At 39.4% G+C, this 14460-nt stretch overlaps 1 protein-coding gene across 14 annotated transcripts in view; it reads left to right on the top strand.

Moving 5' to 3' along the window:
- Nucleotides 1-10312: 10312 nt before the first annotated feature.
- Nucleotides 10313-14460, top strand: part of GALNT11 (polypeptide N-acetylgalactosaminyltransferase 11) — a 30602-nt gene continuing 26454 nt past the window's right edge. For 2 of the 14 annotated variants that reach the window (XM_087893088.1, XM_087893083.1), the window contains exon 1: nucleotides 10372-10549. The gene's annotated coding sequence lies outside the window, so the exon portion shown is untranslated. Of the gene's footprint in view, nucleotides 10550-10730; nucleotides 11037-12680; nucleotides 12733-14068; nucleotides 14217-14460 lie in introns of those variants that run through there. The other 12 variants (XM_087893089.1, XM_087893086.1, XM_087893087.1 and 9 more) reach the window with 10 other exon arrangements.

Below are 14460 nucleotides of genomic sequence, written 5' to 3'. Positions count from 1 at the left end.
TTATTATACTCCCACATTAGGCATGAAAACTGCTTGGATGATTTTACAAAATAACAGAGTTGGAAGGGATCAACCTCTTCTAGTCCAACCCCCTGCTTAAGCAGGACATCCTATTATCATTTCAGACAAAAGGTAACGATTATCCAACATCTTCTTAAAAACGTCCAGTGTTGGAGCACCCACAACTTCTGGAGGCAAATCGTTCCACTGATTAATTGTTCTCACTGACAGGAAATTTCTCCTTAGTTCTAGGTTGCTTCTCTCCTTGATGAGTTTCCATCCATTGCTTCTTGTCCTTCCTTCAGGTGATTTGAAGAATAGCTTGACTCCCCCTTGTTTGTGCAGCCCCAGAGATATTGGAAGACTGCTATCATGTCTTCCCTAGTCCTTCTTTTCATTAAACTAGACATACCCAGTTCCTGCAACCATTTTTACATATTTTGACCTCCAGTTCCCTAATCATCTTTGTTGCTCTTCTTGGCATTCTTTCTAGAGTCTCGATATCTCTTTTTTTACATTGTGGCAATCAAAACTGGATGCAGTATTCCAAGTGTGGTCTTACCAAGGCATTATAAAATTGTACTAATGTTCTACATGATCTTGACTCTATCCCTCTGTTAATGCAGCCTAGGAAGATTATTTTTGGCTCTGTAGGAACAATGCAGTCAGAAACTGCCTCCACTGGATTTCTAAGGAAGACACTTTGGATTAAAATATGGCAGTGCTATCAGCTCATTCTGCAGTTGCTGCTGAAAGGAATTCCTGACATGGGCAGAGATGCCCAAGAGAGAAAACTGGTCAGTTGGAATACACATTGAATTCTAATCCTGCTTTAGGAATGAAAGCTGGTTGAGGGACTTTTGCCAGTCACTTTCTCTTAGCCCAACTCAACTCACAGGGCTGTTGTTATGGAAAAAAATAGGAGAAGAGGAAGAAGTAATATACATATTTTGAGTTACTTATAAAATTATAAAGATGGGATAAAAATCGAATAAAGTAAATAAATAAACATTTCAGTAGTCTAGATATTTGCACAGAATCTACATCATCAAGTAATACTCTGAAAATAATTTGCATGTCAGCCTCCTTGAACAACATGGATGAGGGGTTATTATTCCTGGTTGTTGTATGTGCCTTGAAATGCACCCAATTTTCCAACAACTATCAATAAATTCAATCTTAGGAACTTTAGGGAAAATTTTCCTTTGGGAATTTGTGGAGGGTTCAGCCGTTCATCTCAATGGTTCTTCTAGCTTAATGTTGTTTGATCACGAATGAGAGATTTTGTTTCCCTAGTTCAGGGGTTTCCAAACTTGGCAACTTTAAGTTTTGTGAACTTCAACTCCCAGAATTGGCTGACTGAGGAATTCTAGAAGTTGAAATCCACAATCTTAAGGTTGCCAATTTTGGAGGCACCTGCCCTATTTGAACATTCTGAAGCAATGATGAGGAAATGGTGATTCCTGGGCCAAAGATCCGTCTAGTGATTCTTAATTGGTTTGCTTGGATTTTTTTCAGTTTCGAGACTTCTTTTTCTAGTCCAAATGAAAGAAAACTGATTTGAGAAAGTGGGTAAAAAAATATGGAGAGTTCCTCTAAAATCTCTCTTGAGATGAAGACAGGGATTTTATGATTGTAATTTTTATTATACTTTTGTAAAGCATCTAAAAGATTTGCCAAGCATGTTAAAAAACAACAACTTGTGACTCTTCCCTATCTCTTGCAAGAAGAATCAACTGTTCTTTTCCACAGAAATCTCTCCTGAATAAATGTTGCAATAATCAAAGTTTTTTCAATTTCGTCTTTTGTCTAACATGGTAGAATCACAATGAAGCTCAATCAAGTGGGCGCTATTTGGAGTTGCTATGCATCAGGTGACAAATTCAGGCTTGCAGTATAAGTGGCATCGTTAAGCAATTTATTCATTTTTTTTAGATTTACAGTTTGGACTTCTTCCAGATGCTCGCGATACAATAGCCTTGCTTCTCATCTTCTGCACAATAGCAACAATTTTGTAAAGTAATACAAAGAAGTCAAACAGGAAGCTTATTTTTGAGAAATTCTGGGTCTCTCATTTCCTTGACTGATACCTTAATCCCTGCCCCCCCCCCCCAGCAAAATCACTAGTAATTATTTGGCCAGAATTGTTATAAATATATTCTGATTACCAAATTCTGGAAACTTAAAAGATCCATTTCAGAATTAGAAGGGACATAGCTATCAAAGTGGAACGCTCCTGTACGGCAATGCTCTTTATTCCCTATGCCAGGGGTCTCCAACCTTGGCAACTTAAAGTTGCCAAGGTTGGAGACCACTGCCCTATGCCATCCTTCTTGTAAACTTGCAAGCTTTGTTTCTCTTGCCATGTATACATCCAAACTAAACTGTGTTGTTTCTCTGTCTCTTATAATATATGTGGGCACATGCATCATTTTGTATTTATTTATTTATCTTGTCATGTTTATATTAGAGGTGGAGGCCCTTTGAGAGCTGTATGAAACATAATTTCATTTTAATTTATGCCAATTAGTGTACATTCAAAGTGACAATAAAGTTATTCTAAGTATCTTTCCAGGGACACGGTGGCTCAGTGGCTGAGACACTGAGCTTGTCGATCGAAAGTTGGCAGTTCAGCGGTTCGAATCTCTAGTGCTGCATAACGGGGTGAGCTCTTGTTACTTGTCCCAGCTTCTGCCAACCTAGCAGTTCAAAAGCAGGTAAAAAAATGCAAGTAGAAAAATAGGGACCACCTTTGGTGGGAAGGTAACAGCATTCCGTGCACTTTTGGCATTTAGTCATGCCGGCCACATGACCATGGAGACATCTTCAGACAGCGCTGGCTCTTTGGCTTTGAAATGGAGATAAGCACCACCCCCTAGAGTTGGGAACGATTAGCACATATGTGCAAGGGGAACATTTAACTTTACCTCTGTCTAAACTACCTCGAGTTATGGTCCTAACAGCATCTGCCCATCATCGTGACAAATCACGATGGTCATAGAGCCACATCACATGATCAACCTGATTTTACAACTGTTTTGCAGCAGTTAAGCAAATTATTGTGATTGCTAAGCAGATCCATGGTTGTTAAGCAAATCCATAGTTGTTAAGTGAATACAGCCACTGTTAAGCAAACCAATTATTTGTTACGGCTGCAATTTTGCGGAAAATTGTTATAAATGTCACATGGCCATGGGATGCTGCAAACAGCAGTAAATGAAGCCTGGTGGCCAAGCACTCCAAGTGCAGTCATGTGGCTGTGGTGACAGGGTAAACGTTGGACCTCTGAATGCTGGTTGCAAGTATCCCTTAGGTAGGTTTGTCAGAACTTCAAGTGATTGCTAGGTGAGCAGTCGTAAGTCCTGTACTTCATTACCACATGGTTTGTTTCCCCTCTCCAAGCGTTTTCCACAAATTTTTCTCATTCATGCCTTTGTTGGTTTTAATTTCTAAAACCCTACATGATGTGTCTCTGGAGTAACCCTGCTGGTGACCTCTCCACATGGATTTCCCAGAACAGTCACTGAGGGAACAGATGTGTTAGGAAATTTCTCCCTTGAGAGTTTGTAGACTAGAAGGTGAACCATCTCCCTGGTGAGCCTTGTACTTTGAAACACCTGGCTCCCAGAAGTGCACCTGGCTGCTTTTCATAAGGAGGCAAAGATGATTTTGTTTAGGTAGGGTTTTTAATCTTAGTAATGATGTCAGGAAAGTGTGTGTGGTGCGGGGTTTAAAAACATTCGGCTAGGAACAGGAAAGTTTGGGTTCTAGTCCTCCCTTAATCAGGAAGCCAGCTGGATGACGCTGAATTCTCAGCCCGAGAAAGAAGGCCCCGACAATCACTTCTGAAAATGTTGCCAAGAAAATGTTATGGGTCATGTAGTTGCTAGGAATCAAGATTGATTCATAAGAAATAATGGTATCCAGCCTTTTTAGTTGGAACCTCTTATTAGCTGTTGAAGTTTGTGGATTTTTGTAATGGTGTTTTATGGTGTTTTATTTATTTTTGTTTATTTATTAAATAGATTTATATAGCTGCCCAACTCACACACAGTGAATCTGTTTTATTGGATGTTATAGCCCTTTCGTTGGTTTAGGCACATAAACTGCCTGGAAACATGCAAGGGGAGTGGTATGTAGATAGATAGATAGATGATAGATAGATAAAGACAGATGGTAAGGAAGCCATTCTGAGGAACAGAAAAGCATAATATTTTAATTTGTGTGACTTTACCTATTGGTTGATATCATGGAATTTTAAAAATGGAGCAAAAATTAACAACCAAAATAATAAAGCAAAAATGACATTAGTAAAAAATCACTCCTTTTCTAACTTCATTTTGAATACATTGAGGATGTTAATTGCCTATATTTTAAGTTCCACAGAGCTATGGAGAAACTCTGGATATTAATGGAGTTATATAAATTGACATCCCTATTTCTATTTTTTCTTCTTCTTCTTCTTCTTCTTCTTCTTCTTCTTCTTCTTCTTCTTCTTCTTCTTCTTCTTCTTCTTCTTCTTCTTCTTCTTCTTCTTCTTCTTCCTCTTCCTCTTCCTCTTCCTCTTCCTCTTCCTCTTCTTTGGAGGCGGTGGCTATCCATTCAATCATGTCCAATTATCAACAATTCTGCGTACCAGTTATCTCCTCATATTCCAATCATATATAACTTCTTTCTGTTTTAATGCTCTGGCTGGTGCTGGTTTTGATGTTGTCTAGCCACTATGTTTTTCTGGTGACCTCATTTCCTTTTACCACTGACTATTCCAAGCGAAGTCTTTTCCAACGAGTTTGATTGCATGACATGGATGAAATAAGTAAGGCAGAATGTTGTAATCTTGCCTTCCATATCCCTGGTTTTATACACTCCAGGACTTGATTGTTCATCAGTTTTGCTATCCAAGGAATGTGCTGGAGCCTTCTCCAACATCACAGGTTAAACAAGTTGATTTTCTTCCCATTTAGTTTTTTTCATGGTCCAGATAGTTTAATTTAATTGTCAGCTTGATGATTTCGCTTTTCCATACTCGATGCATGCCCATCATTGCTAGGCTACCACTGCAATTCAATGCTTTATTTCTGGACTATATTGACTGCTTTCACCAACCTGTGATCCTAGAAAAGTGAATTCTTGTACGATTCAATCTCTTCACCACAATTTTGACATTTTTATTCCTTGCAAAGGTCATGAGCTTGTTCTTTTGGATGTTCAGGAAGAGGCCAAATTTCTCGCTTCTTTCTTTAATCCTTTTGATCAGATGTTTCCAGACTTCTTTGGTTTTTGAAAGGAGACTTATCAGTCTCCTTTGAAGGTTGTTGATGTTGTTTCCTTCAATCTTTTCTCTGATCTTTGATTCTCCAAGATCCTGCTACTTCGTCAGTTGAGTACAGCACATCTATCAGATGGTTTTGGAGATCCATCTAGTGAAGGCACGGAGAATTACATCTGGCCAAAGAATGAGAGGGGTTTTTTGTTTGCATTTGAGAAAATCCAACAATATCAGTGTCAACAGAGATCCAGGTTCCTCTTTTCGTAAACTTCATTCCTTGTGTTGTTATTTTTTTATTTTATTTTAGCTATCTCCTATTTTAGTCCAGTAAGTTTGAAAGATGTGTGCTAGGCTTTGTTTAAAGAAAGTATTGGAAACTAGGAGATTATGAGTTCTAGTTCCATTTTAGGCATCAAAGCTGACTGGGTAAATTTGGACATCATTTTCTCTCTCAGCCCAACCCACCTCATGCGGTTGTTGTTGTGAGGAAAAAGAGGAGGAATAAGGAGTATTGTGGATGTTTGCCACCTTGAGGTATTTATAAAGGTGCAATAAAAATCAAATGAATAAATAAATGTCTTCTATATCAGTGTTTAATGGAGATTACTTTTTAAATAAACTTGCTGAACCTTCACGTGTCACATGACTGCGTTCAATCAATGAGTCAAAGCAAAACTCTGTGTACATAGCGTGTATGTGTGTGTATTGTGTAAGCAGAAGTTATTATGGTAATACGAAAAGCAGAAGAAAAGATAATTCCATCTCATATTCAACTGCCTTCTTGCATTGTCCAGACTGAAATTTTATGTGTTTGCCAAACCTGAAAATTAATCTATTTTTTGTCCTTGTTTTTTGTGGGGAGGGCAGAAGGTTGGCTGGAACTTGGCTGAGTTCCAATCCAAACGCAACAACTTACCTTGGACAATTGACATACCTCAAAAGGGTATCTTAAGACTAAACTATAAGGAAGTCTTCATTATCTCATTGGAAGAAAGTTGAGCTTTAAATCAAATACATACTAAAGTAAAAGAAAGTAAGTTATTAAAATAGATACATGGGCCTAGAAGGCTTAATTTTAATGGAATAAGATCAGAAAACTCTTATGTCAGTAATATAATTGGGCTGATGGTACAGGTAGTCATCAGCCCTATGACTGTTCACTTGGCAACCATACAAAGTTATGACAGACCTATAAGGGGCTATTTACAACCTGGATTAAAAGTTCTGACCACCAAGGGTCCCCTCAGTCATGTGACTGAACTTCAGGTGCTCAACAACTAGGTTGCATTTATGCCAGTTTGCAGTGCCCCAATGGCCACATTACCTCACTTTATGGCAGTTTTGCTAAAACCTGACATTCACTTCCCATTTTTGACAAAACCACATCCATAGTGAACAGTGGTTCACTTAACTGTGACATTCATTTAATTGCTGCAAATTTTTTTTTGTAAAATCGAGTCAGTCATGTGACAAATCCTTTTTACAACCATCATGACTTACTTTATTATTGTTGTAAGTCAAGGACTTCCTGTAGTTGACAACACTATTTTTCAGGTTTGGCTCTGCTTTTAGATATGCAACATTTGCCTCCATGAAGATCTGGTCTTAAATTCACTGTTTTGGAGAAGTTCAACCATTAGAATTGTCACTTTTACAGAGAAAATACTGTTGTTATTAAGGATAATATGTTGCGACATGGCTTGCTTTTTCTTTTCAAATCATAATATCAGATGCTATTAGCGCTTTAGCAAATAAACATTCACTACCGTAGACCTCTCACTACATTTGCCAGGTTGATAAGAAACAACTGGAACTTTGAAATGTTTTCCTACCTAGAAACTCTGCTAAAGGTTAAGTGGGAGTGATCATAGAGGGAAGGACAGCATTGGATGCGGAGAAATCATTTGATTTATATTAAATCTCAGTATATTTTGAATTTTACGTGCTTTGGAATTGAAAAAAAGAGTATTAAAAACCACATTTTTTCTGAGAAATGGTGGCCTTTAAACAAGATTAAGGTTCTTGCCAAACTCAGTTAACGCATGTGGAAAATGTGATTAAAATTGATCAAAAACAATTTTCAAAGCTGGTACAATCACAAGATGTCCTATATTTGACTTTTGGGCACTTTTTTTTAAATGACGAGGATATATATTAATCCAAAAGAACTTTACACATGTATGCAGGGGAGAGATATTTGAAGGGAATATTAAAGACTCACCGTGATGTCTGTGATAGCACAATCAAAACTCAACCCTTTTTTGACATGTGAGCTGTGTGCACTGCAGGTAAAAAGGGAGTAGAGCTACAATTATGAAAGTGTGGCCGTTATTTTGCTTGTGTACCCTCAACCTTTCCCACAAAAGACATCTCTGCCACATTTTCTGCACACTATTTACTGGTTACAATCGGAAGTATAGCTTGTCCTTGTCTTATGACAATTAAGGCCAACATTTCCACTGATAAGCAAGGCAGTTTTTAATACTTTTTGTTCCATATTACGACCTTTCTTGCCAGAGTTGTTAACAGATAAATTATTTTTTCCAGTGCCATTGTAATTTTGAATGGTCACTAAACAAATGGTTGTAAATCAAGGATTATCTGTATTTTGACACCAAAGAAGTCATTTGCTCTAGCAATACATCTTAGTGCAACTTCATTTTTTAAAGAAAGATCCACTATTACCAACAATAAAATATAGTGAAAACTAACTAACTAAAACATGAAAGATAGCGCAAATGGTTTTGAATTATAGCCCAAAGTTTGAGGGACTATTTTTCTTGTTCTGAATTGAAACTATTGGTGTAAGATGGATTTTGGAGCGACATTTCATAAAGGTGTGTGGGGTGTCCAGTTGAGAAACCCGTAATTTATTCTTGTGTTGATCCCAATGCAAAAAGGAGATGTGCCCAGGTATGAATGAACTCTCAGTCCAACCCACCTCAGAAGGCTGTTGCTGTGGGGAAAATGGGAAGCAGGAGAATTAGGCATGTTCATTGCTTTGAGTTATATATAAAAAGGTGGGATGAAAAAAAATCTAATGATATTGCATATTGACAAAATTTCCATCCATTAATTACAAAAGCCACAATGCTTGAATCTACATGAAGTAACTAGGCCAACGGCCTCATCAGGATAATGACATCCTGGACTATTGTACATTGTCTCAATCATCTTCCATAAGAGAGGTAGTCATATAAATTGGATTAATAATAATAATAATAATAATAATAATAATAATAATAATAATAATAATAATAATAATAATAATTTGTCCCGATTGTAATTGGAGCCCTTGGAGCAATACCCAAAGGGCTATCCCGCTATTTAGAAATTCTAAATTTGCCGGACTTGAACATTTTGACTCTACAAAAGACCACCTTACTCGGAACAGCTTACATCCTCCAACGATACCTTAACAGTTCCTAGGTCCTTGGTTAGGACTCGAGCTGCTGAGCTATTAACCAGCCTCAAAGGCTGTGAATCTCACTAAAGATTAATCAATAATAATAATTATTATTATAGAAAATGAGAAGGTGAAGATCTTGTGGGACTTTCGAATACAGACGGATCGTCACTTGGAACACAACACGCCAGATATCAGTTGTCGAAAACCGAAACGTACAATTTATTGACATTGTGGTACCAGGAGACGCCAGAGTCGAAGAAAAAGAACTGGAAAAAAATCATGAATATTGCGACCTGGCCATTGAAACTACATGGCTATGGATGAAACATGTAACAGTGATACCCATTGTCATTGGGGCACTTGGTACCGTGTCCAAGAATTTTATAACATACACCAGCAAATTGCAGCTTCCTGCAATAACACCAGCAGAATTGCAAAAAATTGCAGTACTCGGAAATTCGTATATTTTAAGAAGATACTTGATTGATTCCTAGGAAACTGGCAGCAACCCGTATCAAGCGTTACCAGCAGTCAATGGTATTTGTGATGCATTTTTGAATGTTCAGTTGACTGAGTTTCATGTTTAATGAATAACTTTATTCATTGTACGTGTATACACAGTATACCATACAACGAAATTCATTGTACGTGTATACACAGTATACTATACGAAATTCACTTAACACTCAAAGACCACAAAAACACCCAAATCAATCCTAAACCCTTGAGAAGATCTCAATGCCTATGAAAGCCAACATCAGCTCAAGATTTTATTTTATCAATGGCTAGATACTAAAACATGGAAATGAAATATGAAATATAAAATGAATGTTATAATATGTGAAAATAATTTTTTTTTGGAATGATAATGCCATTGTTAGATAAATGACAAATGGAGATAATGATACAAAGATATATATTAGATTGATAATATGTGAAATTAGATATTAGTAAAATATGAATATGGGGATGAAGCACAAGGGATTTATAAACCACCAACACACTGTTTGTAATTGTTAAGGAAGATGGATTTTTATGTTTTGTTTGTTTAAAAATTAAAAAGTTACCCCCAGGGATACGACTGATCCCGGACCTCCGGACCTTTCGCCAGGCCCTGAAGACCTTTTTATTTCTGCAAGCCGGGCTGGGTTAAACAAAAAATAATAATTGGTGAATTTTATGGGTAAGGGGTTTTTAAATTGAGGGAAGCCAAAGATAAATTTAATTTTGTTTTATACTATTTTAATGTTTATATTGCACGTTTTTTAATTTTGGCTGTTCATCGCCCCGAGTCCTTCAGGAGAGGGGGTGGTATAAAAATTTTAAAAAATAAAAAAATAAAAAAAAAATTGAAAAAAAAAGAGCTATTAGTTGCGATTTGCCTATATAATATCTACTTTAAGGTCTTTGTTTTCAGCCCACTGGGCATTCCAAAGGCAATCGCCTCACAGGTTGCAAATTCCATAACTGGAATAATTTTTTCCCCTGGTTTTCTTTTCCACAAAACAAAAACAAAAAAGGGTCCATCATTATTTAACCACTTAGCAAAGAGTTCCCACCATCGGGGTTGACTCAGTGGAGTCAGTCTGACCCAGTGTTTGTTTCCACACATACCACCCCCCCTCTTCACCCCCAAACTTGGCCATTTTGAAAACGGGTAAACTTCAACCCCCAGAATTCCTCAGGCCTCCCTACAAGCCACGCCCCCTCTGGGTTCGCCGGTTGCTTTGGCTCGCGCTCGCGCCCACCGCCCCCCCCCCCCCGCCCGCCGTATCAGCGAGCGGTCGTCGCGGCGCCGTTGAGAAGGAAGGTCAGGATGCTTCCCGAGGCGCGCCGCCGCCGCCGCTTTCCGCACCGTCACGGCCACACGGGTGAGTCCGAGGAAAGAGGAACCACCACGGTATTCTCTCAGGAGGTGGCGGGGTGTGTGTGTGTGTGTTGTGGGGGGGGGGGGGGAACCAGCGGTGAGGGCTGCGGAACCCAGCTCGGGCCTGAGCGAGGAGAGAGAGAGAGAGAGAGAATCCTCACAGCGCCCCTTACTGGCGGGAGGGCGAAAAAACCGCCGCGGATCTCTTGGCCCAGCGATAGGGCCGGGCTGGCTTCGGAGGAGCTGCTGGGGCCGGCGGCGAAGGGGAGGCGCCCCGACGGCTTCCCCTATTCCTTGCCACGCCGCCTCTGCTCCTCCTACTCCTCCTCCTCCGAGGGAGGGAGAGAGGGAGGGAAGGCGCCGAGCCTCCTGTCCTCGCCCCAGGTGAGGAGCTGATCTGCCTGGCGTTCACCCCCAGCGGGGCAGAGGATCCCGGGGGTCTCGGAGGGGGATGGCTGCTGGGCTCACGGATCGGCAGAGGGGGGAAACAGGTGGGCCGAGTCGGGGTGGGGAAGAGGGGAGGGGGCTGGGAAACTTAGCAAAGGTGAGCTGCTCTCTAAAACAGGGGTCTGCAACCTTGGCAACTTTTAAGCCTGGAGGACTTCAACTCCCAGAATTCCCCAGCCAGCAAAGCTGGCTGGGGAATTCTGGGAATTGAAGTCCTCCAGGCTTAAAGTTGCCAAGGTTGCAGACTCCTGCTCCAAAAACCCTGCTCGTTTGTTGTTGTTGTTGTTGTTGTTGTGTGTGTGTGTGTTGTGTATGCATGCAGATATGCATGTTTGTGTTTTGTCTCTTTGACTTGAGTTCCTATCTAGACTTAATAGAGTACTCAATCACCATGAATCAGCTGGCTGGGGAATTCTGGGAATTGAAGTCCTCCAGGCTTAAAGTTGCCAAGGTTGTAGACTCCTGCTCCAAAAGCCCTGCTCGTTTGTTGTTGTTGTTGTTGGTGTGTGTGTATGTGTGTGTGTGTTGTGTATGCATGCAGATATGCATGTTTGTGTTTTGTCTCTTTGACTTGAGTTCCTATCTAGACTTAATAGATTACTCAATCTGCATGAATCAAGGGTGGCAGAACAGGAGGATGGCACCATCGGATGTTGCACCCCACATGACCCCTGAGGGGAATGTGGATTGGATAAATTTCGCTGGACGGTTGGGGGTAAGGATATTGGGGATGCTTTCTATATGTACTTTTCGTGCCTTTTGCCTCAGACCTTGCTTTCCTTTGGATGCATTCAGTTCATATTCAGTAAAAGTACCTTTCTCTATGAAAATGGAGTCAGGGTTTTTTTTTCTTGGGTATTGAAAGGAGGCACACCTGACAATACCTGTGTCCTTTTCATCATCTTGGAGCGTTAACAGTCTGCCTTGATAGATCAATCAAATCGGTGTTGACTTTGAGCAACCCCATAGATAAAAAGTCTACTGGAGACTCTCTACAGCCTCTTTGGGACAATCACCCATCTCCTCCCACTTATGACTGTAACCTTGTTGCAGTATATACAATTTATACCGATATTGTTTCCTGATTGCTTATTTGTACCCCATGACTATCATTAAGTGTTGTACCTTATGATTCTTGATGAGTGTATCTTTTATTTTATGTACACCAAGAGCGTATGCACCAAGACAAATTCTTCATGTGTCCAATCACACTTGGCCAATAAAAATTCAATTCTATAGATGGGTTTTCACCGGAGAGGTTTATCCCTAACCTGCTGGTCTTTCAGGTCTTCTAATAAGTGGTGCATCCATTGCTGCTGTAACTGAGTCCCTTCACATTCCTTGATGGTCATTCTTTTCTGTTTGCTCCCACCTTTCCCAGCATCAGAGCCTTTCCCATTGAGCTGCCAGTCTTCTTCCAATGTGTCTGAAAGAGGAAGACAAACTGCAGGCGGAGGCAGTAAAGGTCCTGCTAGTATTTGTGCGAGCTTTGATGTACAGAGTTGCCTTTCTGTGTAAACTGGAAAGAAGATGCCTTAGCTCTGTTTAAAGGAAAATACCTGAAATGATTAGCCTTGCAAATGATTAGTTGGCCAAACTTGTTTTGGAGGCAGGACTTGTGAGAGGATCTAAGAGTCTTAGTGGATCATAGGGTGAACAAAAGAGTGATGCAGTGTGACTCAGAAAGCCAGAGCAGTATTACAGGGTATTGGCAGAAGAATTGCAGCCAGATCAGTGGAGGTAATTGTTTCATTATGCTCTGCTGGGGCATATTGTTTGGGCATTGCACTTTGAAAGGAACCATTTCAGAACTCCCAGAGTGTTAAGGAGGCTGGAAGCCAGATTGTGTGAGGAATGGGTCAAGGAGCTGAGTATGTTTCTGTTGCAGAAGAAAAGGCTCAGGGGAGAGATGCCTACAAAGATCTAAAAGACTGGTGCACGCAGAGTGCTTGAGTGAATGTGTTCTCTATTGAGACCGAAGAAAGGAGGAGAACTAGCTGAAATTAAAAGAAAGATTGACCGCTGAATATTAGGAAGAAGTTGTTGTCAGTAAGAGCAGAAGAGTCCTCTTTAAGCAGTGCTGTTCTTTTTGCTGAATATTTCTAAATGGGGATTGAATGGGCCACCTGTTGTGGATAATTTAGTGGGTTATGGAATATGATGGTTGTATTATAAAATGAATACAATCAGTCAGGGGCTGAATTGCTTTGTAATTATATTGAACATACTGAAACTATTACCTGATTTTAGATAGTAATACATTTTCTTCCCATTTGATTCATGGTGGATTGATATTTAGAAATCATTTTCCTCAAACAGCCATAAAAATGTCAAGTTTGTAAAATTGGTCGAAGTTGTATTAATGTAATAACAAGTTTAAAACTGTGAGATTAAGTAACTTCTAGAATGGAAAATACAGTCTTGGTATGCTTGTCAGAAGCAGCTTTAAATTGGCAGTTAGAAAACAACTTGGCCAGTTTTTATTCTCAGAAAATGAGCTGAGATATTTCCGTGATTAAATAGGTTTGCAAATATTTCACAGAATTTTTTCCTTGAGTGGATGATAATAGTCTCATTCTAGGAAAATAAGAAGTCAAGTTAATAGCATAATAGAAAAGTAAAGCTGGTAGATTCGCATGTCTTTATAGGAATAATATAAATTTGAGACTCATGTTCTTAGGTACATATACTATAAGAATGTGTGGGTATTATCAATAAACCACTGTTGGTGATTTTATCATTCAAAAATTTCTTTGCAGTCTCCCATGAATTACACAAGAATTAATGTATAAATGACCTTCGAGGAATAGCAAACCAATTCAAATTATTTCTGTTGTGGAGATTACAGGACAAATAATATGGAATGGTTAGTTCCATAAAGGAAATGTGTGTTAAATAATACAAGTCATAATCTACATACACTAAAACACTCCTGTTAACTGATCTAATCTTCAATTGGGTGAGAAACAGTGCACTATAGGGAAACAATCAATGTGTCTGAAATAGGCTAACTTACAGAATTCATCTGAAATTTGGGATCCATTATTATGATTATGATTATCCATTATTCCTATAGGATTAAAATTTGCTGGTTGTGGCCACTTGAGTGCTGCTGCTTCTAATTCTCCCTGCTAACTTCCCACAAGGAAAGTCAATGGAGAAGCTGGAAGTTACTCCTGCTCCTCCCCCCCCCCCATCAACGGTTATTCTGTTTTTTTGTTTAGGTAAGGAAATTCCTCTGAAACAGTGACCCAGCAGGGACTAGTTAATAAATATATGTATGAATATGGTTTGAGTAGAGTAGGAACAGCTTAGCTATTTATTTGAGATTTTGATTATAAAGACTTACTGAGAAATGTTGGCAGCTAAAATGAGAGTCTAAGATGCTAAAGGGTCAGCTGCTTAAGTTGGGTTGACTTCTGGTGATTGTATGGGGCAGATATCTGATATTGGGACCCAACTTCAAAA

Source organism: Pantherophis guttatus, chromosome 4, assembly GCF_059756535.1.
Source record: "Pantherophis guttatus breed Tessera chromosome 4, ASM5975653v1, whole genome shotgun sequence".
Classification (NCBI taxonomy): domain Eukaryota; kingdom Metazoa; phylum Chordata; class Lepidosauria; order Squamata; family Colubridae; genus Pantherophis; species Pantherophis guttatus.
This window is presented reverse-complemented; position numbering and strand designations above follow the sequence as displayed.